The sequence below is a fragment of the Balaenoptera physalus genome, assembly GCF_965194825.1.
Source record: "Balaenoptera physalus genome assembly, chromosome: 10".
Lineage (NCBI taxonomy): Eukaryota > Metazoa > Chordata > Mammalia > Artiodactyla > Balaenopteridae > Balaenoptera > Balaenoptera physalus.
This window is the reverse complement of record NC_138889.1, coordinates 44,336,862-44,363,053: the sequence shown is the minus strand read 5'-3', so window position 1 is coordinate 44,363,053 and position 26,192 is coordinate 44,336,862. Positions and strand designations below refer to the sequence as shown.

The 26,192-nt window shown below is 40.0% G+C and overlaps 1 protein-coding gene and 1 long non-coding RNA gene across 11 annotated transcripts in view; one reads left to right on the top strand and one right to left on the bottom strand.

Moving 5' to 3' along the window:
- The window catches only part of LOC309636711, a 183,228-nt gene extending 181,932 nt beyond the window's left edge, over positions 1-1,296 (bottom strand). Inside the window, exon 1 of the long non-coding RNA XR_014250165.1 lies at positions 1,004-1,296. This is a non-coding gene — a long non-coding RNA (uncharacterized lncRNA). The remainder of the gene's footprint in view (positions 1-1,003) is intronic.
- FAT3 (FAT atypical cadherin 3) overlaps positions 1-26,192 on the top strand; it is a 717,656-nt gene that overhangs the window by 234,612 nt on the left and 456,852 nt on the right. The gene's annotated exons all lie outside the window — the stretch shown is intronic.

The following is a 26,192-nucleotide window of genomic DNA, read 5'->3' as shown; positions in this document are numbered from 1 at the left end:
CTGTAGAACAGCTTTTATTTAAAATTCTACAGAACATTTCCTTTATCTCTTTTCTGTCCTCACGGCTGAAACCTCAGAAGATAAGTAGGAAGGTTTAAGTGGTGTCGCAAAAGTAAGCACTTGCCTGTCCCTAAGAAGTTGCAGCTTTGAGGGACCCTGGAAAGAAAACTGCGCTCCCTGCACGTGGCGAGGAAGTGTTTCCTATTTGTGGCCAGGTTCATTGGCCGGTCACTCTGGGGAGCTTGTCCTAAACAATTTAATTCAGGTTGGGAAGCTAGTGAACCTTCAGCACAGCTCTGTGGATAAGATTGTAACCAGCCTTCCATAAAAAGTCCTGCCTCTGATTCCCTTGAGCTAGGGTTATTCTTTGGACTGTCAAACTGGCACCTTTGGATATTTCTATGACCTTGAAAATTAGAATAATTAAGTTTCCTCTGGCACAACGGGAGTTGATATGCATGATTAACAGCAGCCAGCAGTCCCTGGAGAACAAATTTATGAAAGACATTAAAGGAGGAAAGAAGCAAACCTTTTTGAATGAAGGGAAGTGAACATTAGTTATGTGAGTGTGGCAGTATTTGGATGTTCCTTATCATATGCATGTAGATACTTCTGTGAAATTTAATAATGCATTTTCCCTTTATTTTTCTTGGTAGCACCCATCATGTGAAACAGAGGGACGTGACTAATTGGCAGCCAAATTAATGAACATGGGCGAGAACTAAACAACTTCCTCATAGGGGAGAAAAAAGTTAGTTGCAGGTTACATTAACGTTTTTGCAACAAAAACAACTTTTAGACCACAATAATTGTGTATGTGCATTTTCTTTTCTTAAGTTCTGAGGGTGCCTAGCGTGAATTGGTCACAAGTACCTGCCTAAAAAATGTGCAGGGAATGTTATTGAGTGTATGTCTTTTTAAACATTTCTCCAAACAACTATGATTCTTTTTTTTTTTTAATTAGTGGGTGGGTCGACTCACTGACCGTGGCTGTCTTTGCCACCTTTTTTTTTTTTTAATTTTTATTTATTTATTTTTGGCTGTGTTGGGTCTTCGTTTCTGTGCGAGGGCTTTCTCTAGTTGTGGCAAGCGGGGGCCAGTCTTCATCGCGGTGCACGGGCCTCTCACCATCGCGGCCTCTCCCATTGCGGAGCACGGGCTCCAGACGCGCAGGCTCAGTAGTAGTGGCTCACGGGCCCAGCTGCTTCGCGGCATGTGGGATCTTCCCAGACCAGGGCTTGAACCCGTGTCCCCTGCATTGGCAGGCAGATTCTCAACCGCTGCGCCACCAGGGAAGCCCCCGCAACTATGATTCTTTATAGCGCTGTTTTCTCTGAAATTTTCTTTAAATGTACATAGATAGACTGATGGACAAATGAGAGAGAGAGAGAGAGAGAACAATCCATTAGGATAGAATTCTATCTATCTACCTAATGACTGCTCTGAATATGGGTGTTTGCTTTCAGCCAATGGGAGTTAAAAGAGCAAACTGTAGATATGCTCTCAGCCAATGAGCATTAACGTTCCATCTGTACATACTCTCTGCTGGTGAGCTCTGGTAAAGGGTGTGTTCTTCCTCTGGACTCATTATGGCCTTTATTTCATTTGGAACTAATGCCAAAAGTATGCAAGTGATAGTATCTGTGTGTCCGTAGAGTATCCTTCTAGCTGTAAAAACATGGACTCTTTTTTTAAACATTTATTTATTTATTTATTTAGGCTGCACCAAGTCTTACTTGCAACCTGTGGGATATTAGTCTCTGGCATGCGAACTCTTAGTTGCAGCACGCGGACTCTTAGTTGCAGCATGCATGCGGGATCTAGTTCCCTGACCAGGGATCGAACCCGGGCCCCCTGCATTGGGAGCGCAGAGGCTTACCCACTGGACCACCAAGGAAGTCCCAAAACATGGATTTTAACAGAGACATCACACACCTTCAAGGAAATGATCCAGGCATCCAGTAGTATTTACCAAGAGGCAATTAGAGATTAATGGAAATCCTTTGTCATTGTGAAGAGCGTCATAAACATCTTTGCCACTGAGGAGGGGTTGATCAATTACTTAGGAGTGGTAGTTGATAAAGAATATGGCAGAGGGGCTTCCCTGGTGGCGCAGTGGTTAAGAATCCACCTGCCAATGCAGGGGACATGGGTTCAAGCCCTGGTCCACGAAGATACCACATGCAGTGGAGCAACTAAGCCCATGCGCCAAAACTACTGAGCCTGCACTCTAGAGCCCACGTGCCACAACTACTGAAGGCCGTATGCCACAACTACTGAAGCCCATGTGCCTAGAGCCCGTGCTCCGCAACAAGAGAAGCCACTGCAGTGAGAAGCCCATGCACCGCAATGAAGAGTGGCCCCCGCTTGCCGCAACTAGAGAAAGCCTGCGTGCAGCAACAAAGACCCAACTCAGCCAAAAATAAATAAATAAATAAATAAATAAATAAATAAATAAATAAATAAATAAATAAGAATATGGCAGAGAAGAGATTTTCTGAAAAGCATGGAAGGATCGCTAAAGTACTGTGATGGGAACATGTATCCATAGGGAGAGTGCTGTAATGACCTATGCATTGTAATTCAGTTAAAGCTAAGTGGAACAAGCACATATTAGTTCTTTGATAGAAATATCTAAAAAGAGGGCAGGGGGATAACTGCCCTATAAACATCCACTGTGGCAACCCTAAATTGATATCCCTGTTTTTGTTACTGATTTCTACCCACTACCACTCACACCACTGCTGATTAGCTCTCTTCTTCTCGCCCAGAATAAATCAGCTTTGAGGCGATTTGAACATTAAGAAATTAATCAAAAGATGTTCTTAGAGCCTGGGTTCAGTGAATGGGTCATAGTAAGACAAGATATAGCTCAAATGCTGCTTTTCATACTGTTCACCAGTAGAACCAAATGCTGTAAGTATTTATCATTTACTACTATGTACTATGTACTATATACATTAGGCCAGTCCAAATGGTCATTTCCCCTTTCTTTGGGTCTTTTTATTGTGCTAATCAAATTCTAAGTTCTCTGGTCCTAAATAGAAGACTCATCTTTTTTACCTCTTCACATTCCAAGTAAGGACTAGAGCCATTTCCCAAAACATTTTCTGGAAAAAAAAAAAAAAAAAAAAAAAATTAGTCTCTTAAGGTGCTCAAAAAGAAATAAAGAATAAAAATGATGTGTGATCAAATGAGTCTGAGAAACACAGGCCACGTATCTTTTTTTTTTTAACATCTTTATTGGAGTATAATTGCTTTACAATGGTGTGTTAGTTTCTGCTTTATAACAAAGTGAATCAGCTATACATATACATATATACCCATATCTCTTCCTTCTTCCGTCTCCCTCCCTCCCACCCTCCCTATCCCACCCCTCAGGGGGTCACAAAGCACCGAGCTGATCTCCCTGTGCTATGCGGCTGCTTCCCGCTAGCTATTGGTTTTACATTTGGTAGTGTATATATGTCCATGCCACTCTCTCACTTTGTTTCAGCTTACCCTTCCCCCTCCCATGTCCTCAAGTCCATTCTCTAGTAGGTCTGCGTCTTTATTCCCATCCTGCACCTAGGTTCTTCATGACCTTTTTTTTTTTAAGATGCCATATATATGAGTTAGCATATGGTATTTGTTTTTCCTTTCTGACTTACTTCACTCTGTATGACAAACTCTAGGTCCATCCACCTCACTACAAATAACTCAATTTTATTTGTTTTTATGGCTGAGTAATATTCCATTGTATATATGTGCCACATCTTCTTTATCCATTCATCTGTCGATGGACACTTAGGTTGCTTCCATGTCCTCGCTATTGTAAATAGAGCTGCTATGAACATTGTGGTACATGACTCTTTTTGAATTATGGTTTTCTCAGGGTATATGCCCAGTAGTGGGATTACAGGGTCATATGGCAATTCTATTTTTAGTTTTTTAAGGAACCTCCATACTGTTCTCCATAGTGGCTGTATCAATTTACATTCCCACCAACAGTGCAGGAGGGATCCCTTTTCTCCACACCCTCTCCAGCATTTATTGTTCATAGATTTTTTTGATGATGACCATTCTGACTGGTGTGAGCTGATATCTCATTGTAGTTTTGATTTGCATTTCTCTAATGATTAATGATGTTGAGCATTCTTGCATGTGTTTGTTGGCAATCTGTATATCTTCTTTGGAGAAATGTCTATTTAGGTCTTCTTCCCATTTTAGGATTGGGTTGTTTGTTTTATGATATTGAGCTGCATGAGCTGCTTGTAAATTGTGGATATTAATCCTTTGTCAGTTGCTTCATTTGCAAATGTTTTCTCCCATTCTTAGGGTTGTCTCTTCGTCTTGTTTATGGTTTCCCTTTCTGTGCAAAAGCTTTTAAGTTTCATTAGATCCCATTTGTTTATATTTGTTTTTATTTTCATTTCTGTAGGAGATGGGTCAAACAGGATCTTGCTGTGATTTATGTCATAGAGTGTTCTGCCTGTGTTTTCCTCTAAGAGTTTTGTAGTGTCCAGTCCTACATTTAGGTCTTTAATCCATTTTGAGTTTATTTTTGTGTATGGTGTTAGGGAGTGTTCTAATTTCATTCTTTTACATGTAGCTGTCCAATTTTCCCAGCACCACTTATTGAAGAGGCTGTCTTTTCTCCATTGTATATTCTTGCCTCCTTTATCAAAAATAAGGTGACCATATGTGTGTGGGTTTATCTCTGGGCTTTCTATCCTGTTCCGTTGATCTATACTTGTGTTTTTGTGCCAGTAACATACTGCCTTGATTACTGTAGCTTTGTAGTATAGTCTGAAGTCAGGGAGCCTGATTCCTCCAGCTCCGTTTTTCTTTCTCAAGATTGCTTTGGCTATTGGGGGTCTTTTGTGTTTCCATACAAATTATGAAATTTTATGTTCTGGTTCTGTGAAAAATGCCAGTGGTAGTTTGACAGGGATTACACTGAATCTGTAGATTGTTTTGGGTAGTATAGTCATTTTCACAATGTTGATTCTTCCAATCCAAGAACATGGTATATCTCTCCATCTGTTTGTATCATCTTTAATTTCTTTTATCAGTGTCTTATAGTTTTCTGCATACAGGTCTTTTGTCTCCTTAGGTAGGTTTATTCCTAGGTATTTTATTCTTTTTGTTGCAGTGGTAAATGGGAGTGTTTCCTTAATTTCACTTTCATATTTTTCATCATTAGTGTATAGGAATGCAAGAGATTTCTGTGCGTTAATTTTGTATCCTGCTGCTTTACCAAATTCATTGATTAGCTCTAGTAGTTTTCTGGTAGCATCTTTAGGATTCTCTATGTATAGTATCATGTCATCTGCAAACAGTGACAGCTTTACTTCTTCTTTACTGATTTGGATTTCTTTTATTTCTTTTTCTTCTCTGATTCCTGTGGCTACAACTTCGAAAACTATGGTGAATAATAGTGCTGAGAGTGGGCAACCTTGTCTTGTTCCTGATCTTAGAGGAAATGCTTTCAGTTTTTCACCATTGAAAATGATGTTGGCTGTGGGTTTGTCATATATGGCCTTTATGATGTTGAGGAAAGTTCCCTCTATGCCTACTTTCTAGAGGGTTTTTATCATAAATCGGTGTTGAATTTTTTGGAAAGCTTTCTCTGCATCTATTGAGATGATCATACGGTTTTTATTCTTCAATTTGTTAATATGGTGTATCACATTGATTGATTTGCATATATTGAAGAATCTTTGCATTCCTGGGATAAACCCCACTTGATCATGGTGTATGATCCTTTCAATTTGCTATTGGATTCTCTTTGCCTGTATTTTGTGGAGGATTTTTGCATCTACGTTCATCAGTGATATTGGACTGTAGTTTTCTTTCTTTGTGACGTCTTTGTCTCATTTTGGTATGAGGGTGATGGTGGCCTCGTAGAATGAGTTTGAGAGTGGTCCTCCCTCTGTTATACTTTGGAAGAGTTTGAGAAGGATAGGTGTTAGCTCTTCTCTAAATGTTTGATAGAATTCACCTGTGAAGCCATATGGTCCTGGGCTTTTGTTTGTTGGAAGGTTTTTAATCACAGTTTCAATTTCAGTGCTTGTGATTTGTCTGTTCATATTTTCTATTTCTTCCTGGTTCAGTCTCGGAAGGTTGTGCTTTTGTAAGAATTTGTCCATTTCTTCCAGGTTGTCCATTTTATTGGCATATAGTTGCTTGTAGTAATCTCTCATGATCCTTTGTATTTCTGCAGTGTCAGTTGATACTTCTCCTTTTTCATTTCTAATTCTATTGTTTTGAGTCTTCTCCCTTTTTTTCTTGATGAGTCTGGCTAATGGTTTATCAATTTTGTTTATCTTCTCAAAGAACCAGCTTTTAGTTTTATTGATCTTTGCTATTGTTTCCTTCATTTCTTTTTCATTTATTTCTGATCTGATCTTTATGATTTCTTTCCTTCTGCTAGCTATGGGGTTTTTTTGTTCTTTTTTCTCTAATTGCTTTAGGTGTAAGGTTAGGCTGTTTATTTGAGATGTTTCTTGTTTCTTGTGGTAGCATTGTATTGCTATAAACTTCCCTCTTAGAACGCTTTTGCTGCATCCCATAGGTTTTGGGTCATTGTGTTTTCATCGTCATTTGTTTCTAGGTGTTTTTTGATTTCCTGTTTGATTTCTTCAGTGATCTCTTGGTTATTTAGTAGTGTATTATTTAGCCTCCATGTGTTTGTATTTTTTACAGATGTTTTCCTGTAATTGATATCTAGTCTCATAGCGTTGTGGTCGGAAAAGATACTTGATACGATTTCAATTTTCTTAAATTTACCACGGCTTGATTTGCGATGCAAGATATGATCTATCCTGGAGAATGTTCTATGAGCACTTGAGAAGAAAATGTATTCTGTTGTTTTTGGATGGAATGTGCTATAAATGTCAATTAAGTCCATCTTGCCTAATGTATCATTTAAAGCTTCACATATCTTTTTGATATATAGATTGTGTATAAAGTAGAGTAGTAGCTCTGAGAAGTCCTGGACCAAAGAAATTTGCTTTATTTAAACCTACGCTTTGACTCACTGTATTCAACATGATAAAACTATATATATAAATGAGTAAGATTTATTGAGGGGGACTCTATTGTCCAAGTCATTATTTTATTGCCTATCCTAGTTTTGTTTTAATGTAACACCTATTAACTGTCTAAGAAACCATAAAATGATTTTCCACTTAAGGGAAGCAAAATGTTGTACACACATGTATGATTTGAGGACCTCATGGTCTAAATCAGCACTTTTCAATAGATAGATAATGCTAACCACATATGTGATTTTAAATTTTCTAGTGAAATGGACAAAAAAAACACAGTTGAAAATAATTTTAATAATATATTCTATTAACCCACTAGATCCAAGATATAAAAGTTATATTAATATTAAAAATAGAGGACGTCCCTGGTGGCACAGTGGTTAGGAATCCACCTGCCAATGCAGGGGACACGGGTTTGAGCCCTGGTCCGGGAAGATCCCACATGCCGCGGAGCAGCTAAGCCTGTGCGCCACAACTAATGAGCCTGGCCCATGTGCCACAACTACTGAAGCCCGCGTGCCTAGAACCCATGCTCCTCAACAAGAGAAGCCACCGCAATGAGAACTCCGTGCATCACAACGAAGAGTAGCCCCCACTTGCCACAACTAGAAAAAGACTGCGTTCAGCAACGAAGACCCAATGTAGCCAAAAATAAAAAAATAAATAAAATAATAAAAATAAAAATAGAAAAGTTATATTAAAGTATCTTATTAAAGATATTTTACATTTTTTCCCCCATTTTTCCTATTAAATCTTCAAAATTCAGGGCGTATTTTGCACTTAAACATTCCTCAGTTCCCACAGCTTCATTTCAAGAACTCAGTAGCCACATGTGACCAGTGGCTACTCTTCTGGACGATGCAGGTCCATTCCACGATGGCCCCTGTGGGAAAGTCTTCCCTGCCTTTCCTTCCAGGAGTGAAGTGCATCCAGTTCTCCTTTACTCCCAACAACACCATGTGGAATGCAGATCAGATGGTGAATATCCGTAGACACACATTTCTAATTCTTTGATGTTGCTGTTTCATTCAGCTCCAGTGTCAAGTTTCCCCAATGGGGAGAGAACACAAATGGGGGAAGCCTTTATTATTTAATGAAAATCAGCAGGAAGGCATCCAGAAACCTCATTTAACCTTGTCAGGATAACATTTAATTTTACTTAGTTAGGCCCTTAAGGTGACTTTCTGTGTCTTGGAACCCTGATAGACAGTTGGATGTGGATTTTTAAAAAAAGGTATTTCACTAGAACATTGGACTGGTCTTTGAGGGCCAGAGAAATTTCAACTACAATGTAATTTACGTAGAAATGTGTGCATGCATTTATTAGGAAATAGATGATAATAGTAATAGTTAACCTTTCCTTAGTGTTCTCCATGGGCCAAGCCCTATTAATATGCATCATCTCTTTTAATCCTTACAATTCTATGAATTGCCTCATTGTATAGATGAGGAAAATAAGGCTTAGGCAGGTTAGGAAATTTTGACTGAGCTTTCCCTGTTGTCAGCTCTATTCAGTGCAGGAGCCCATGCTCTTACAGAGCATGGAATTCCCATGTGCTCTCCATTCAAGAATTGACAATCTTCTAGGATCTGAATGGAAGCCGAGTTTGGGCAGTCATGGTAGGATGGCTGTAGACCAACCACTGCATGAGAATGTGCCTCAGGGAACATCTCTGAATATCCTTGACACTAGGATGTTTAAATACTTTCTTTCTTTCTGTGAATGTGAAGATGATAACATTTCTATTTTAAAAATCAGGGGATAGTTTGAACCTACTCTGGGAGAATCAAGGTAATTCTCTAAGTATAGTTTCAGTTTATCCAAGCCTTTCAATTTCAACATGATGACTCTGTTCCCAGAAACTGTGGCTCTGACAAGCTCCTGCTGCAGTCACTTCATTAATCTTACTCTACCAGGACACCTGTTCACTACTGTGCAGTGTCGGCTGATATCATGCGGTAATTATGTTGTTAATTCATGGGCTGATGTTTTCCAGGCTGAAGCATGGCTTCCTGTAGGCAGTGATCTGGGAAATCAAATCAAGGAAGCAAGGAAAACATTGACAATTGTCTGCTTCTGCCAGCTTGAGGATATGGCATGACTTTGGGTGGAAAGAATGCCTTTTGGTGAATATGGTCTATTTCATTTGGCCACAGCAGAAATTCTGTTAATTGAATGGTGGGATAAAACATGAATTCTTGAGTGAGATGACCTAAATGGAGCTGGGACCTAAATCCTAGCTCTATTCCTTAATCTGGGATCTTGAAGTTACTTAACCTCTCAGAGCCTTTTCTTGTATGATAGAATGATAATAGAGCTAGCATTATAAGATGCAAACTCTTAACCCAATAAACACTCAATATATGTTAACTTCTATTATTATGATTTAGCAAATATATATCAGTGGCTACTATTAATTAGCAACATGGAAAAGCTTCTTGAAGAATGTAATACTCTAGTTCAGCCATTTATAAATAAGTAGAGATAAGATAGAAGAGCATTACAGATGGGGGAGCAAGGCTTTGTGTGGTCTGGTATGGTTTGGATCCTTGGGCTCTGAGAATCTGCAGTGAGATTTTTGCCTTTCAGTTCTATGTGATGTTGTGATTTTCAAGGACTTGGACTAGAATCTTGCCTCTACGACTTCTTAACTGAGTGACCCTGGGCAAGTTTCTCCATCACTTGGTTCCTTCATCTAAAAAGGTGCAGAAATAATACCTACTTCATAGGGTCTCTATGAGTATTAAATAAGTAAAGCATATCAAGCACCGAAAGCTGTACCTATCTCCTGGTAAATACTCAGGAACAATTAGCTATTGCGTATAATAATATTATTTTTTAAAATATTTATTTATTTATTTACTTTTGGCTGTGTTGGGTCTTTGTTGCTGCGTGTGGGCTTTCTCTAGTTGCGGCAAGCGGGGGCTACTCTTAGTTGTGGTGCGCGGGTTTCTCATTGTGGTGGCTTCTCTTGTTGCGGAGCACAGGCTCTATGTTCGCGGGCTTCAGTAGTTGTGGCACGGGGGCTCACTAGTTGTGGCTCACAGGCTCTAGAGCACAGGCTCAGTAGTTGTGGCACACAGGCTTAGCTGCTGTGCGGCATGTGGGACCTTCCTGGACCAGGGCTCCAACCCATGTCCCCTGCATTGGCAGGTGGATTCTTAACCACTGCGCAACCAGGGAAGTCCTATAATATTATTACTTCTGGTGTTTATAGTTTCCCTTGGGAGGCAGACCTAGCATATGAAATTATAAGCAACCTATGATTCATTGCCACATATGTGGTATAACTTGTAATCAAGAACAGTAATTTCCAACTTTTTCACCCCAAGTTGAAACATTGCCTTCTCTAATAACTGTTAAAAAAAGCAAAACAACAACACAAAAACTTTAATTTTTTCTTATTGTAAAAGCAATAAATTGGACATCATAGACAAATTATAAAATATAAATACACGAAGTGAGGAAGAACATTGAAATCCATAATCACACTACTCAGAGATACATGTGGTGGTTAATACCTTGATGTATAGCTCTTCATATCCCTGTCTTAGTGTGTGTATATATAAATTTTCTGAAAATGGAATTATACTATCCATACTGTTTACAACCTATTTTTATCCTTAATGGTGAATATTTTTATCTGTTAATAAATGTTTCTCAACAACAAATGTTTTTTAATGGCCGAAGACTATTTCATTGTGCGAATGCACTGTAATTCTTTCAACCAACCTCCACTTCTGGTGCTTTCCTCTGTGTGTGTGTGCCATGGCGAACAGCACTATGATGAAGCTATCTTATGCCTAAATGGCATGCAGCTCATTCCAGTGTTTTGCTTGACCTAAACTTATGAGTAAAGAGGATGGTCATGGGTCTATAGCTAGGAGATAAGGGCCAAGGTGGAACTGTCATCCATTTCCTGGGTAGAGGAGGACACAGGAGCAAGATGACCCCAAGCAGTAAATCTAAGAGTAAGGGCAGGTGGAGTATAGAATGTGATGTATTTAGAATGTGTTTTCCAAGGCAAGCAAAAGAGAGCCTGGAGGTCCTGTAGATGAGGACTAGAAAGAACTAGCCCTTCTCTGCATTGCCAGTTGCCTGAGCCCCTTGCTATTTGAGGCTATGACCCTCTGCCCCAAGGGGTCAGAGAAAGGCCAAAAGCTCTGTGAGAGAGGGCAGCTGGAAAACCTTCTTGAAGTAGATATTGTGGGCGATATATACAAGATAAATACAAATAGGTGCAGAAGAAACATAAGAGTGTTTCAGATGGGAGAATAGCATGTATGGTCTGGTGTGGCTTGGACCTGTGAGCTTTGAGAAGCTAGCAGTGGGATTTTGTGGTTGTAATCACTCTGCCGAGCTTCTGGTAGTTGCATGTGAGTTGCTTTGCAAAAAGGACCCTGGCCCACCTTGCATGTCCAGATAAATGGAGAAGAGCTAATTGATGAATATTAGTGGATATCCTTGCCTTAAAATAATCATCAAAAAAGACCTCATCCAAATCAGTCTGACGTTTCAGAATAAGATTCTATTTAATATAACTATACATTAAAACGAACAAACTGAAACATCTTAAGGCATTGGGTCAGAATTAAGCCAGCAGTTTACTTATCTCTCACAGAGAAACAGGTAAGAAAAAAAACATTACCTTCCTCTTCAAAGCCTCCTACTTATGACCAGAAGAAAATCTCTAGTTTTCCCCAAAACATCATCTTTTGTCAGTTGGTTTCCAAATTTTTTCTTCTATGGTGAAGAGTGCTATAATGGGACTGTGGTATTCCAGTTCCGTTGTTCTAAATATTTTAACTAATGGAATTTTATTGTATTTTTGCCCTGGGGACTTGAAGCGGTAGATAGAACTGTACAGGGCTAACTGATAAATAATAAATGCCACAATGCCCATTAATCTATATTTGGAAGCAGTGTTTCCGTTGTTCTTTCCAGGTTCTGACATTTACTTGTACACTTTGCCCCTGACTATGTAGGTTTACATTAGCTGCATTGTCCACGGAATCATTTTCTTTAAACTTCTAGGACCCGTAACATATATTTTTCTCCACCACTTGTTCGTATGAGAGTGAGGTGGAACTTTTTTTCCATATTTTGCCACGAAACTTTGAGAAACCCAACACTGCTCTCTGCACCCCCCTTATTTCTGCCATTCCACTTTCCAGCCGCAGCAGAGGGACTTTTCAGTTTCCTAAGTGGTGCGGGCCATTGTGACTGTCTTTTGAAAGATAGATGGCTTTTCACTGGCTTTCCCGGAGATGTTTTACATGATGCGTGTTTATATGGTGTGATGTACTGTTGGGAAAATTAACAAGAAGCAGCACGGTTTTGCATGGTCTGGGGTCTGAGCAGGCTGCCAGGCAGAGCTGAACCTAATCCTAAGGAGAACACGGGACTCTTTGCACTGTGATTCCATCAGCATTTAGCCCATTGCCTTCATTCAGCGAAATTCATCAACCAACACTGTGTATGCCTTCTGGGGGCCAAGCACAGGCACTTGATAATGATTTGCTAAATTTGAATTTAAGCAACCTTTACACCTATTTATCATAATGTGTTGAGACCGTTGATTACATCTCTCCATGTTAAGAAGACATCGGTTGACAACCTTGAAACGCGGATTGTCCTTTGTTACAGTCCTGTGACCCTCACTGCAGCAGGTCTGCTAAGGTGTGGGACCATCTGTCCTTGAGCAGTGCAAGGACCCTGTCAGAGCACAGCCCAGGAAGGACGGCTGCCTGAATGAGGTGGCGTTGGCGCGTGCGAGCGCAGCAGGTTGGATTCTCAGCCGTCAGAGCCCGTGGCTTCAGAAACCGCAGTGCGTCCCCTTGCCCATAGGGCCTTCCAGTTGGTCCTGACAGACGCTCCCGTAGTGCTCAGGAGGCAAAGGAGCGTGGAATGAGGGAAACTGAAGGAGGGACCTTGGGTGCCTGGCTCCGCTCCTGGCCAACTTCGCAGCTTGGGTAAATCTCCGCGCATCTCTGAGCCCGAGCCCTCTGCCACATTATAGCCATAATACACCATGTGTGCTTACCTTCCAAGCTGTGATCAGGTTCCACTGAAGGAGCTCTTCGCATGCTTGGAAATGCTAACTTCCCTGTCTACGCCTGGAGCAGAGGAGGGGCTTGGAAGTATTTGATGATGGAATGAATTGAAAACACTACGTGCATCATTCTGGTCAAATCCGAATTTTCACATTCGAGCAGATGGGGTCTCATTCTCTTCCTGCTCATTTGAGGGTAGAGCAAGTACCCCACTTGCTTAATTGGCGGAACGGCCAACACTGGTTTGAGGTCACCACGCATCTCTCTGGCCAACCATCAAAGCCACGTTTCCCTGGGGATCAAGAATGGGAAGCTAGCTGTTGCAGGACATGATGTGTTTTTGCCATTGCCTCAAATGCTAGTTACTCTTGAACTTTGCACGCCTTGTCGGCAAACCTGGAGCTCCTTCGACGTGTAATATTAAACAAGAAGAGCTATGGTTAGTGCAAGCCAAAGAAAAAAATATGTTTTCCTTTGTTTTGTCTTTAGCCCAGAGTTTATTGCTGCCAGAGACCTCTTTATTAGCCAGCTTTAAAAAGCAGCTGTTCTCTGTCTTCGTTTTGCCTCCAGTGATGCCTGCCTTGGATATTTGGGCACAGCTTAATTTTAGCAGTGCTCTGTGAAGTGAGTCCTGGGAAACGGATTTTGTATCTCTTTCAGAGGTTAGAGAAATGGAAGTATAAATATTGAATCCACATATTAAAGAGAGGGTAGGTAATTAAGCTCTTGTATGTTCCCCGGCAGCTTGTTGATGTGTTTTCATTTTCTAGTGAATGAGTGATGTTTTTCAAAGGGAGGTGCCGTTTGGGAAATCAGATCTCTGCTGAAGCATAGCAGTGAACCCTGCATTGGTGCACACCATGCACCGTGTTCTGCACGGGTCCGGCTCTAACCCACAGGCAGGCGGCAGGGCTGGACTAACTACGCAGCTGCCAGAATCACACAAATGAATGGACTGGGAGTGCTGCTGTCTTATCTGTGACGGTGTTTGTGGGTTTGGATTTCACTTTTTTAACAGTGATCTTTTAGCAGAAGCGCTCGTGTGAAATTGAAAACTTTCTGAAAACAGTATTAGAAAGTATATCTGTCTGTGCTTGGGGTCCCATGATATAGAGGGTGCTTGCTACCAGTCCAAAGGCACCACTGCTAGTAAGACAAATAGATGAAATTTAGAATCATGCTGCAAGTCAGTGACCTTTCTACCTTGCAGAAACATGCTCATTCACACGCAGGACACATGCACCCAGTATCTCTTCTCCCATTAGATGTATGTTACGGATGTTGTATAGCTAAAGTATAATTATGTTATAGACATATAGTGGGAAGCTTTATGATTTAGAATGTTTCTCTGTGAGCAGGGGAGGGGGCGCCCCTCCTGAGAAGCCATCATCACTGACGTACAGATAGATTGTGAAGTCATCCAGAAACCAAATAGGAGATGATTTTTGCTCTGAGCTGTAAGGACCAAGGAAGTGTTTGAAGGGCTGTGCCATGCCTCACCATCTTCGAGCCTGTTGTTAAAGAAAAAATCAGTAATACTGATCCTGTCTTTATTTAAAATTTTGATACTTTTTAATCAAGGATTGCATTAATGTTGATTTTTTTTAAAAAAATGTTGTATTAGGATATTTTCTGTCCAGATTATGGTGTTTTTGGGGGGGCACCCTCTTAAGTTTTGCACCTGGGACCAGGTACCTTGCGTGTCTCACTCTAATCCTGGTCCCTTGGAGGGTCCTTTGCATTTTTCTAGAAGAGGAGATCACAGAGATAGGAGCCTCCCTCATGCTGGCTCTGCTGCCTGGCACTTTCTCCTCCTTCCCCGGTAGGCCTGGTTGTGTGATAGTAACTGCATCAGGCGTAGTCCCCACGTTCATGGAGTTAATGGTCTGGAAGACATGATAAGACAAAATCAGATTAAACACATTTATAAAATCAGAGTAAACATGTTTATAAAAATTAGAGTAAATACATTTATAATCTGTTTGTTTACAAAACGCAAAGCACTGTTTTAAAAAGAGGACATTGGGATGTGAAAAAGAATGGGAGTTGTGATGCTGGAGCATCCTTAGAGCAGACTTAGAAGCAGCTATACACGGAGGAGGAGGTGGCATTCAGATCAACACCTGAGGAGACGGTGACGAGCCGGGGGAGGGGACTCCAAGGCAGAGGACACTGGCTGAAGGGCTGACTTCAGGAAAAAAAAAGGTGGTCTTTTCAGTAAATAAGTGGCAGATGGGGCAGAGGTGTAGGGAAGTAGCAAGAGAGGGGCCCGGAATTAGAGGCAGGGGCCAGATGAGAGAAGCCTTTGAAGGTTAAGGTCAGAAGTCTAGGGGTTTAGAGGTCATCTCCTCTGAGAAACTCTCCTCTCCCTCCCTCTGTCTCATCTTCGTGCGCCCACAGCTTCTCCATCACGATACTTATCAGGGTGTAGTAAGTGCTTTTTCAGGTGTTGTCTCCTCTTCTAGACTGAAACAAAGAATGTGACTTAACTGGTGTTTCTTGTGTCTACCAAGGGGCTCAAGAAGCATTGTGACATAACTAATCCTTACTGTTCAGGAAGACACGCTGGTAGCCAGAGATCAACCTGGCTGAGAAAAAAAGCAGGGGGTGCCTTGATACTCTCCCTTTGGGACCGAGGCTAACAATCTGCCGGGAAAAAACGATTTGGGCCTCAGGAAAGCAATTTGCTGTGTCCATGGATATTCTTAGGACCAGAATCCTATACTCCGAATCCGTGAGTGTTTTTATATTGTTTACGTTGTCTTTAGTTCATTCTCTTTGCCTTGGCTTAGAAAGCAAATACCCGCTCATCTTAGCTTTAAGATTTTATTTGGGGTGATAAGGCAGATTCGTCATCCTTCTGTGTTTAGAGATGGCGGAAGAAGGCAAAACCAGATGAGAAAACAGGAAGGAGAAGAGAGAACCCAGGGGAGCGTGGAGGAACACATCAAGAAGTTCCACAAAGTACAGTCTCCTCCCTTTGTATTCTCAGAGAAAATCTAGGATGCTTTGTGCATGTTTTACCCAGAGTCATTCAGTTCATGCTGGAGAGTTCCAAATCTATATTATTAATTAGCTTTCAAGTTTGAATATCCTGATGCAGTGACTGATTCTCCTTTGATAATGCTTTTCATTAAGAATTGCGTTTTATAGCCAAGATGTGGAAACAGCCTAAGTGTCTGTCGACGACGGGCAAAGAAAGATGGATAAAGAAAATGTGATATATTACATATATGTGAATGTTATTCCTATATATAATATAATGGGATATTATTCATCCATAAAAAAAGAAGGAAATCCTGCCATTTACAACAACACGGATGAAACTTGAGAACATTATGCTAAGTAAAATGAGTCAGAGAAAGACAAATACAGTATGATCTCACTTACATGTGGAATTTTTTTTTAAAGTCAAATTTAAAAAAGCAGACAGTAGAGTGATGGTTGCCATGGGCTGGACGGTGGAGGAAATGGGGAGATATTGGTCAAAGGGTACAAACTTCTAATTATAAAATGAATAAGTTCTGGTGCTCTAATGTACAGCATGGGATTATAGTTAATAGTACTGTGTGGTATTCTTGAAAATTGCTAAGAGAGTAGTTCTTAAAAGTTCTCATTGTACACACACACACCCCCACACAACGTAACTATGTGAAGTGATGGATTTGTTAACTAACCCCATTGTGGTAACCATTTCACAATATAAACATATCAAATCATCTTCAACTTAGATTTGTTATATTCCAATTGAACCTCAATAAAGCTGGGGGTGGGGAGAATTGTTTTAGGAATCGGAATTCCAGTAAAATGTAAGAGGTTAAAAGAATGTTTGTCTTATTCCCTGGCCAACAAAACTTCCAACACCTCACGCTCTCTTTTGTCTCAGAAAGAAATACAGCTTTCCTGCAACCAAATCTGTTGTCCGTTTGGCACCTTTTATGCCCTTTATTTTTTTGCTCCCATAAACACACGCTGGTGTCTGCTGAGAACTGTGCTAGCTAAGCACCCAGATCTACAAGTCCTGTGTCCTCTGGAGAGGCCCTGCAAGAGTAGAGGGGAGGTGGGGGGTGAGGACAGAGGGTAGTTTGATGGGCTTTGGAAGCAACCGTAGTAGAGTGAGAAGTTTATTTTTAAGGGGTATAAGCTTCATCAAGGAACAAATATTTGAGCCAGCACTTAAAAGATGCCTAACAAATGTATACAGATTTATATACTGTTTTCTAAATATAGTCTCTGGAGTGCATTTAAGTTTATATCAGCCTTTTCTCAACAAATGAGTGGCTGATATTCTTCAACAAATTATTGAATCATTTGTGTTTATTGGGAGATAATATAGTACAATGGTTAAGAGTACTAGCTCCAGAACAAAATGGCCCGTGGACAAATTCCAGCTCTGCTAGCTGACAGCATGTGTAACCTTGGGGAGGACTCTGAACTCCTCCAAAGATCAGTTTCCTTATCTGTAAAATGGGGGCAATACTGCAGCTTCCTCCTAGAGCTCCTGGGAGAATTAATGAAATGGTCCATGTAAAGCACTTAGTGTAGTAACCAGCAATTAATAAGTGTTCAGTAAATGGTAGCCATTTTTATTAGCATCAGATTTGACTTTGGGAGTTTGTTAAAAATGCCAGCTCTTGGTGCCCACTGAAACTCACTCAGTCAGCTTTTCTAGGTTATTTTCAGAATCTGTGTTTGCACCCCAGGGTATTCTTACATAGGCACTCTGGTACCCATATCTGTGCTGAGGCTTGTCAATTACAGGACTGTGAAGGATCAATGTCTGGACTTTACAGTTAGAAAAGCATGAGTTTGCACTGCAGTTCTCAACCCCTTTCTGTCTGTGTGACTCTGGACGATTGAGTTCTCTGACCCTCTGTTTCCTAACTTGTAAAACAGAGATAAGACCTTCTAGGTATCTCATGAAAGTCCATGAATGTGGTGACACAGTGAATGTGGAATACTTAGCACACAGTAAATGCTCAGTAAAGCATGGCTGCTGGTCTCAAGAGTGTGTGCTACCCACTGCGCTAGATGCTGGGGATACAAGACCATAGTCATCTTTAAGTTTGCAGTCAGCAGTGTAAAGGCTGAGTAGGGCTTTAATGAAGAATAGCACCCAGTAGTAAGAAGGGCATTTAAAGATCACCTAGTCCCATCTGGTGGAGGGATGGTTACTCCTTTAACATTCCTCGGAAGTGATGGTCATCTAAAGGGAACACAACTCTATCACAAGTGGGCCTGCCTCCTGATGCAGTCTAATTATTGGCTCTGGCATATCTGCCCCTCTCTCTTCCTGCAGAGTAAGTCTCATCCTTGGTGGAAGTTGCCATATTGAAATATCTGAGGGCAGATGTCATATATCCCCTGGCTTTGATTTTCCAAGTCAGCGTCCCCAACGACTTCAGTTGTTTCTCATACAGGATGATTTTGGGCTCCCCCCGCATCCCTCCATTGGGCTCCCATTAGCAGGGATCTCTTCAACCATGAGGGAAGCTCAGGGGACAGCTATCAGGCCGTGAATGCCTCAGTAGAAGTACATCTAAAGCCCCTTAAAAGGCCTAGGTGGGAACTATTTCTCATATGAAATAATACCATTGCATTTCATAATCATGGATTGACCAGTAATGCTGAAGCAGATGGATTTGGTTATTGTGAAAGAACCTTGAAAAGGTGAATGCGAAAATAAGTACTTCTGAATATTTCTTAGACTATCCCAAACCTGAATTGCAGGCTCCAATTTCTGTTTAAAGTTATTTCTTTGAAATGTTGAAATACCTGTAACACATAAAGCTTGCCTGACTTTGCTCTGCTCCTAAGTGAGCTCGGACCTGTTTGAGAGGACAATGCCATTTAAACTCTGAGAGCTAATGAGAAGGCCAGAGCATACATTTGATAAGCTTTGTCATCTTTTTGTCTGCAGATCATAGACCTTGCATTTTAATTTACTATACATAATGCTTTCTTAATGAGTTCCAGTGGATGGCCATTGAAACATGCTGGAGCAGCTGCAGACATGATTATGGGGGGAGGGGTGGGAGGAGGAAGCATTTATTTGACTTATGTGATACGCAGTTAGGGTAACTAATATTCGCAGCCAGAGTACAATAACGGCAAGGGAAAAAAATCCTCAGTATTACTGTGGACAGGAGAAAGGTGCTAAATCAATTTAATTTTCCTGTACGTGTGAAGACTACTAATTGCAAGCTAATGGAATTGCATTTTAAATGTTGAGCATCTTGCTAAACTATGGTTTGCTTTACGCCAGAAAGTTCGTATTAAGCCAGTATAATTATCAGAATTATTTTTAAAGTGAAAAGTGAATTGAGGCTTCCCAGTACTGACTTCGGCTATGTTATAAAGCTCTGCCTTCAAAAATAAATGGTGGCTTGGCGGAAGAGAAGAGCAAAGATGGGAGATGAGTCCTAAGGCTAAAACACGAAGAAAGTCACACATGTAATTGCCACAGTTACAGGCACTAGTTATAGGGCTTTAGTGTTAATAAGTGTTGAAAAGCACATTCATGTGTATCACCTCATTTAATTCTGCTAACAATTCTGTACAGTAGGTACTATTGTTCTCATCTTCCAGATGAGGAAACCGAGGCTTTAATAGCTTAATATATTTATCCAAGGTAGGAATGCTCAAACGGTGATTTGAACTCTGACTCTCTGAACCTCAGTTTCATTTTTAAGGATAATAATACCTGTCCTTGGAACATTGTTGTCTCAACAAATCATGCTTTGAATGTATTTATTAAAGTATGGAGTACTATCTGTGTAGATATACAGGATGATTATTACTGTTGTCAATTATACAGTTAAACGAGAAAGTGGGAACATCAAATGGACAGCAAGCAATCAAAAACCTAAAACTGAGGGGTGTACCTAAAATTGAGGAGTGTACAGGCATACCTCGTAGATATTGCGGGTTCAGTTCCAGACCACCGCCATAAAGCGAGTGTTGTAGTAAAGTGACTCACACAAATATTTTGGTGTCCCAGTGCATATAAAATTTATGTCCACACTATACTGTAGTCTATTAAGTGTGCAATAACATTATGTCTAAAAAACAATGTACATACCCTAATTAAAAAATACCTCATTGCTAAAAAATGCTAACCACCATCTGACAAAGCAGGGTTGCCACAAAACTTCAATTTGCAAAAAAGTGCAGTAAAGCAAAGTGCAATAAAATGAGGTAGGCTTATATATAAATAAGAGGAACATCATTCCTGGATGTTGAGTTATTAGAATTTTATCTCTAGGTTCTGAAACCATGATTCACAATCTATCACTTCTGCACTCAGCGTCCCTCACCTTGTCCCCATCGTGCCGTCCACTTGGCATGGCCAAGTTGCCACATCTGTGACTCGTTTCCTAATGTCTTTTGACATGTATAATAACTATCCTCTTCTCTTTTGTGAACACACACACACAGAGACACGCACGCACCTTGGGGACCCTTTAGTTATTATCTTGCTTTTTCCATTAATCCTTCCCTTCCTTGGGTTAATGAGAAGAGTCATGATCCCAGCTTCAATTCCTACTCTGTGTAAAGAAGCAAACCCATGATGACCTCGCTCACCAGTCCTCCATGCCCTTACCCTTGGCCTCTATATAATTTAGTTAATCACGTCTGCATACGTCCAGGGCTCTATAGTCATAGATTGGTTCCTTTTTGTTGGTCTGTCGCCCATTGTCAGTTCCTTCAGGCTGTGCCTGCATCCTGTGCCCAGAATGAACCTCACACTTGATGATGAATGTTGTTGAAGGCTGACCTGACCGCGGTGCCCTCTGATCTGGAGGCAAGAACATCACAATCTCTGAACATTTGCTGAGGTTTCAGTGTTTCTCCAACCCAGCATTAACTTCCTCCTTCTTCCCATTAGAAGAAAGAAAAATACAAATGTTAACACAGGTCCGTTATCCCATATCCAAACCCTTGGGACCAGATGTGTTTCAGAATTCAGAATTCTCCAGAATTTTGGAAAGGCAATGGGGAGGGGGCATATACTGTAACATTTACATGACATCCTCAGCTGGGTTTAGGGCAGTAGCTTGTAATCAAATACTTTAATATTTCAGTGGCAAAACATATGGAAAGTCACACTGGTGGGCTGAGTATAAGGGTCTCACATTGGGCCAGGTTGTGTTTAATCATTAAATTGTTTCTGGTTAGATCAGGTTTTGCAGTTCAATGAGTTTTCAGAGCTTTTGGGATTTTAGAATTATGGATAGATCAGGGATTGTAACCCTGTACTAACAGAGGAAGCACTGTATAAAGTAACTCTCCATGCCACATGCCTTTTTATAGAAATTTTGACTTTCTTTTCTTCAATTAGACAGCAGTAAACGTTTTCTTATAATAAAATGCACCCGATTAGAATATGGTTGACCTAATGTGGTGCTTTATAAACTTGATAGAAGCCTTAGGAAGTCCTCTTGTCATACATACTCTTTTTTTTAATACTAATCTTTTATTTATTTATTTATTTTTATATATTTTTTATTTTTGGCTGTGTTGGGTCTTCGTTTCTGTGCGAGGGCTTTCTCTAGTTGTGGCGAGCGGGGGCCACTCTTCATCACGGTGCGCGGGCCTCTTCACTATCGCGGCCTCTCTTGTTGCGGAGCACAGGCTCCAGACGCGCAGGCTCAGTAGTTGTGGCTCACGGGCCCAGTTGCTCTGCGGCATGTGGGATCCTCCCAGACCAGGGCTCGAACCCGTGTCCCCTGCATTAGCAGGCAGATTCTCAACCACTGCGCCACCAGGGAAGCCCATATACTCTTTCTTATAGCATCTATAATGCACTAGCTCTCAATATATTCAGAAGAGAAGTGTAACATAATGTCCCCTTTTTTCTCTCTGAGAAACTGAGATAAGATCAGCACAAAGGCAAACAACGTGTGGAGAGCTTGCATAGTTTTAGAGGCTTGTGTCAATCTTTATATATAACTTTTCTTTCCTGATCATTTCTTTAAATTGGCTGTGAGGCCATAGCCAAACTACCAAGGTGTCTCATCTTCCCAAAGTCGTTTTCAAATGTATTCTGAGTTTTAATGCTGAATAATAATTTCTCAGCATGGTTTCACTGTCTATTAGGGTCATAGCTTAATGAACCTGTCATAAGGCTGATCAAGGTCAGTGTATGTTAGTGATAATTAAAAGAGGAAAGGCGGGCATGTGGGATCTTGATTGTTTCATTCAAAAACCCAAAATTGTTCAGGAACTCATAAATTAGCCCTGTTTAATGAAGATAATTAGGGAAAGATTGCTTCAAAATAATAACTGTTTTAAAAATGAGACCTTTTTAAAGCCCTGATTTATAAAGCACTTATTTGCCTTCAAGAATTTTGGGGGCTGATTTATAAGCTGATTCACCATCTGCCTCTTCTTGGCAAAACAAAGGACAAATGGTTGGATGCTATTTTAGGAGCTAGATTAAAATATTAATTGTATATTTTACAGGAGCAAGAAACCAGGGGAGCTAGGATTTGCCTTTGACTGTGGGTGACTCCTTTTTATAAAGTATCTTTTAAATTGTTCTACCTTGTGATCATTTAAGATGAAAAATAAATATAATCTAAATAGAAAAAATAAAGCTTGAAACCAACTGGTGTTGCTAGTAAGCTTTTAATCAAAGCTTTTAGAGTTTCATTTAGTTTACATAGTGCAGCAGTTACATATCTGGGGTATATTATCCAATGATGCTCCAATTCCATTTGCAGAAGAAACCACCGTATTCCTGGGATTCCCCTTTTCCCCTTTTTGAGTGCTTCCAACATGCTGCACATAGTATTTATTCTCATTATTTCTAAAGGTCCAATAGCCATGCAAGGTTGATACTGTGTTATTATCCCATTCTTATGATGAGGAAATTGAGTCTAAAGAGGTTGAGAAACATGCCCAAGGCTGATCTGAGTCCGACTCTGAAGGATGTTCTCTCTCTTCTTTTCTACACTTGACCTTGATTCTTTCAAAAATTGGAGTAATTATAAGCAAATGTTTCATAAACGAAAGACAGTTATGCCAGTGGTTCAAACCATTAGACTTCTGGTCAAGGTGTTTTAAAATCAGTCTTTTCATTCTGAGTTGATGATGTCTTTTACCATCAACTGCATAAAATGTAGTTCTTATAGCCCTCAGAATCCAGTTCTAGCTATATTTTCTACTTAGATCTCGCTTGACTCTCCTTAAGCTGTCCTCAAATGCAAGCCTAGACGTAGAAACCATATGCCCACTCCATGACTGAGGTACAAATTGCCTTTTCCATCCTGTGTCTGTTTGTCTTAATTGTGTCATCTGTCTTACTTAGATTGTAAATCCTTTGGGAAACACTGAGTCCTGCTGTATATGGAACCCACAGAACTTCTCGGGTTATTATTCTCCATTAAGGGAGACAGCAGTGATCCAAGGTTGATCATTTCCAGTGGGTTTGGCTGAAATATCTGGTCTTGGGAACAGAAGTCTTGCATACATGTACACACTGGTCTTATTTGTAGCTTTCAATGCTCTTTGCAATCTGGTGCTTTTCAAAATTGTCTCTTAGATTAATTTTTCTCCTGATAATTCATTTCTGAAAGAGTCTCCCCATTATATTTATATGCATAGCTTTAAAAAAACATTTTATATCCTTTATAGAAAAAAATTTTTTAACATCTTTATTGGAGTATAACTGCTTCACAATGGTGTGTTAGCTTCTGCTTTATAACAAAGTGAATCAGTTATACATATACATATGTTCCCATATCTCTTCCCTCTTGCATCTCCCTCCCTCCCACCCTCCCTATCCCACCCCTCTAGGTGGTCACAAAGCACGGAGCTGATCTCCCTGTGCTATGCGGCTGCTTCCCACTAGCTAGCTATTTTACGTTTGGTAGTGTATATATGTCCATGCCACTCTCTCACTTTGTCACAGCTTACCCTTCCCCCTCCCCATATCCTCAAGTCCATTCTCTAGTAGGTCTGTGTCTTTATTCCCGTCTTACCACTAGGTTCTTCATGACCTTTTTTTTTTTTTCTCCTTAAATTCCATATATATGTGTTAGCATACTGTATTTGTTTTTCTCTTTCTGACTTACTTCACTCTGTATGACAGACTGTCATATAGAAATTTTTGAAAAAAGATAAGAAGAAAATATACTTATAATCCCATAAACTAACAATGATCGCACCGTCATATTTTCTGCAACCTGCTTCTCCCATTTAATATATTTTTAACATTCTTCTACACATTAAACATTCTTATATAAATGCCAGTTTTAATGTCTATATAGCAGTCTATTTTATGAATATGCCAGTTCCTTTTTTTGTTGTTGGAGAATTTCATATGTTTCTGGCTATTACTTAAGTATATTGCTTGTTAAGTTTTGTTACTACAAACAATGTTTTGATGAGCATCTTTGAAGCCTAAATCTTTTAACAGACTTTTATTACTTTCTTAGTTTTAATTAATTAAGTGTAATTATTGGGTTGAAGGGTATGAAAGCATTTTAAAGGCCTTAAAATTAATATATAACAATAATTTGTTTTCTATAAAATTTTTAAATGAAGGATTAGTATACAGAAAAGTAAGCCAAATGGTCAGTGAACATGAAAAGATGCTCACCTTCACTGGTAATCAAGAAAACAAATTAAAATGACAAGAACCATTTCACACCTATCAGCTTGACAAAAATTAAATTTGGCTCTAATCAAGTGATTTTGAGGCTGTGAAGCAATTGAAACTCATGCACTGCTGGGAAGGGTGTAAATTGTTTCAACAACTTTGGACAACAATTCGACAATATCTAGAAGAGTTGAAAATTCACTGACACTAATCAATATTGGAGAAAACGCTCCTAAAAGAGCGTGAAAGTTTATGACAGTGTTGCTTCTAATAATAAGAAACTGGGAACATCTAAAAAGTCCATTTCTGGAAGAATGGATCTAACATAGTGCAGTGTATTTATGCAGTGGAATACTATATAGATGTGAAATGAATAAACCAGAGCTACATTTATCAGTACAAATAAATCTCAAAAAACATACTGAGAGAAAAAAGAGGAATCAAAAAAGCCAGCTTTTTGCGTTTTATATATATCATTTAAATAATATTTAAAACAAACAAAACATCATATATTATCTTTGGAGATAGTCACATGGAGTAAATATATTAAAAAGTGTGCATGAAAATGAGAAATTCACAGTAGTGATGTATGGAGGGAAATGGGGTGGGGTTTTATTTACATCTGTGAGTTTTAGCTCTTAAGCTAAATAAGCAGTACATAGTGTATTTATTATATTATTCCACTACACTTTTTAGTGTTCTGAAATATAAATGAATGATTTTCACTTCCACGAGTACTATAAGTGATTATCCATTCCTCCTGCCTTTTCCAACACTGGCCAACACCGTTTCTGATGGCAGTTTGGTAATCTGGTCTCTGTAGCTTAATTTTGAATATTTTTTCTACCACTCGTGAGAGGTTTGAACCCACACTCTCTAGTCTGTCTTGTGATAACCAACAAGCGATTGAAGACACTAAGAGTCAAGGGTATTTTTGAATGCAGCGGAACAAATTTTTCTCTGTAAAAAAGAACTACCTGGCCCTTGGTTAGACTCCCAAGTTGTTTCCAGCTAAGTTAATAATTCAAGTCAACACACGTTTTTGAGTTTCTACGATGTACAACCTACAGCGCTGTGAGCCTCCCTTGCAACTGAATTTTCTACATAAAAACTGAACTACTAACACCCTTTCAGAGTTTGAATCCACTCTTCAGTGTAAACACACCATAACTGTCATGGCCTCCAGACTGCCTGCCATCCCCGCTTTGCTTCCCCTTTATCCAGTGGCCAGGAGAGTCTTTGTAAAGCTCTTATCTTGCCCTGCAGTTAAACGCTTCTGAAGACGCTAGATGATGTTCAGCCCCTTAGCCTGGCATTGGAGGCCTTCAGTCATCTGAGCTCTGCACTCTTGTAACCAGCTCTCACTCTACAGATCATGGTTCTTAGAAGGCTGCTCACTCTTCCATTCATCGGTGACTTCCAGATTGTTCTTTCTGCAGGTTTGAAATTTTCCTTGCCCTTTATCTGCTTGGTAAACCCCACTTGCCCTTTAAAATTTAGCT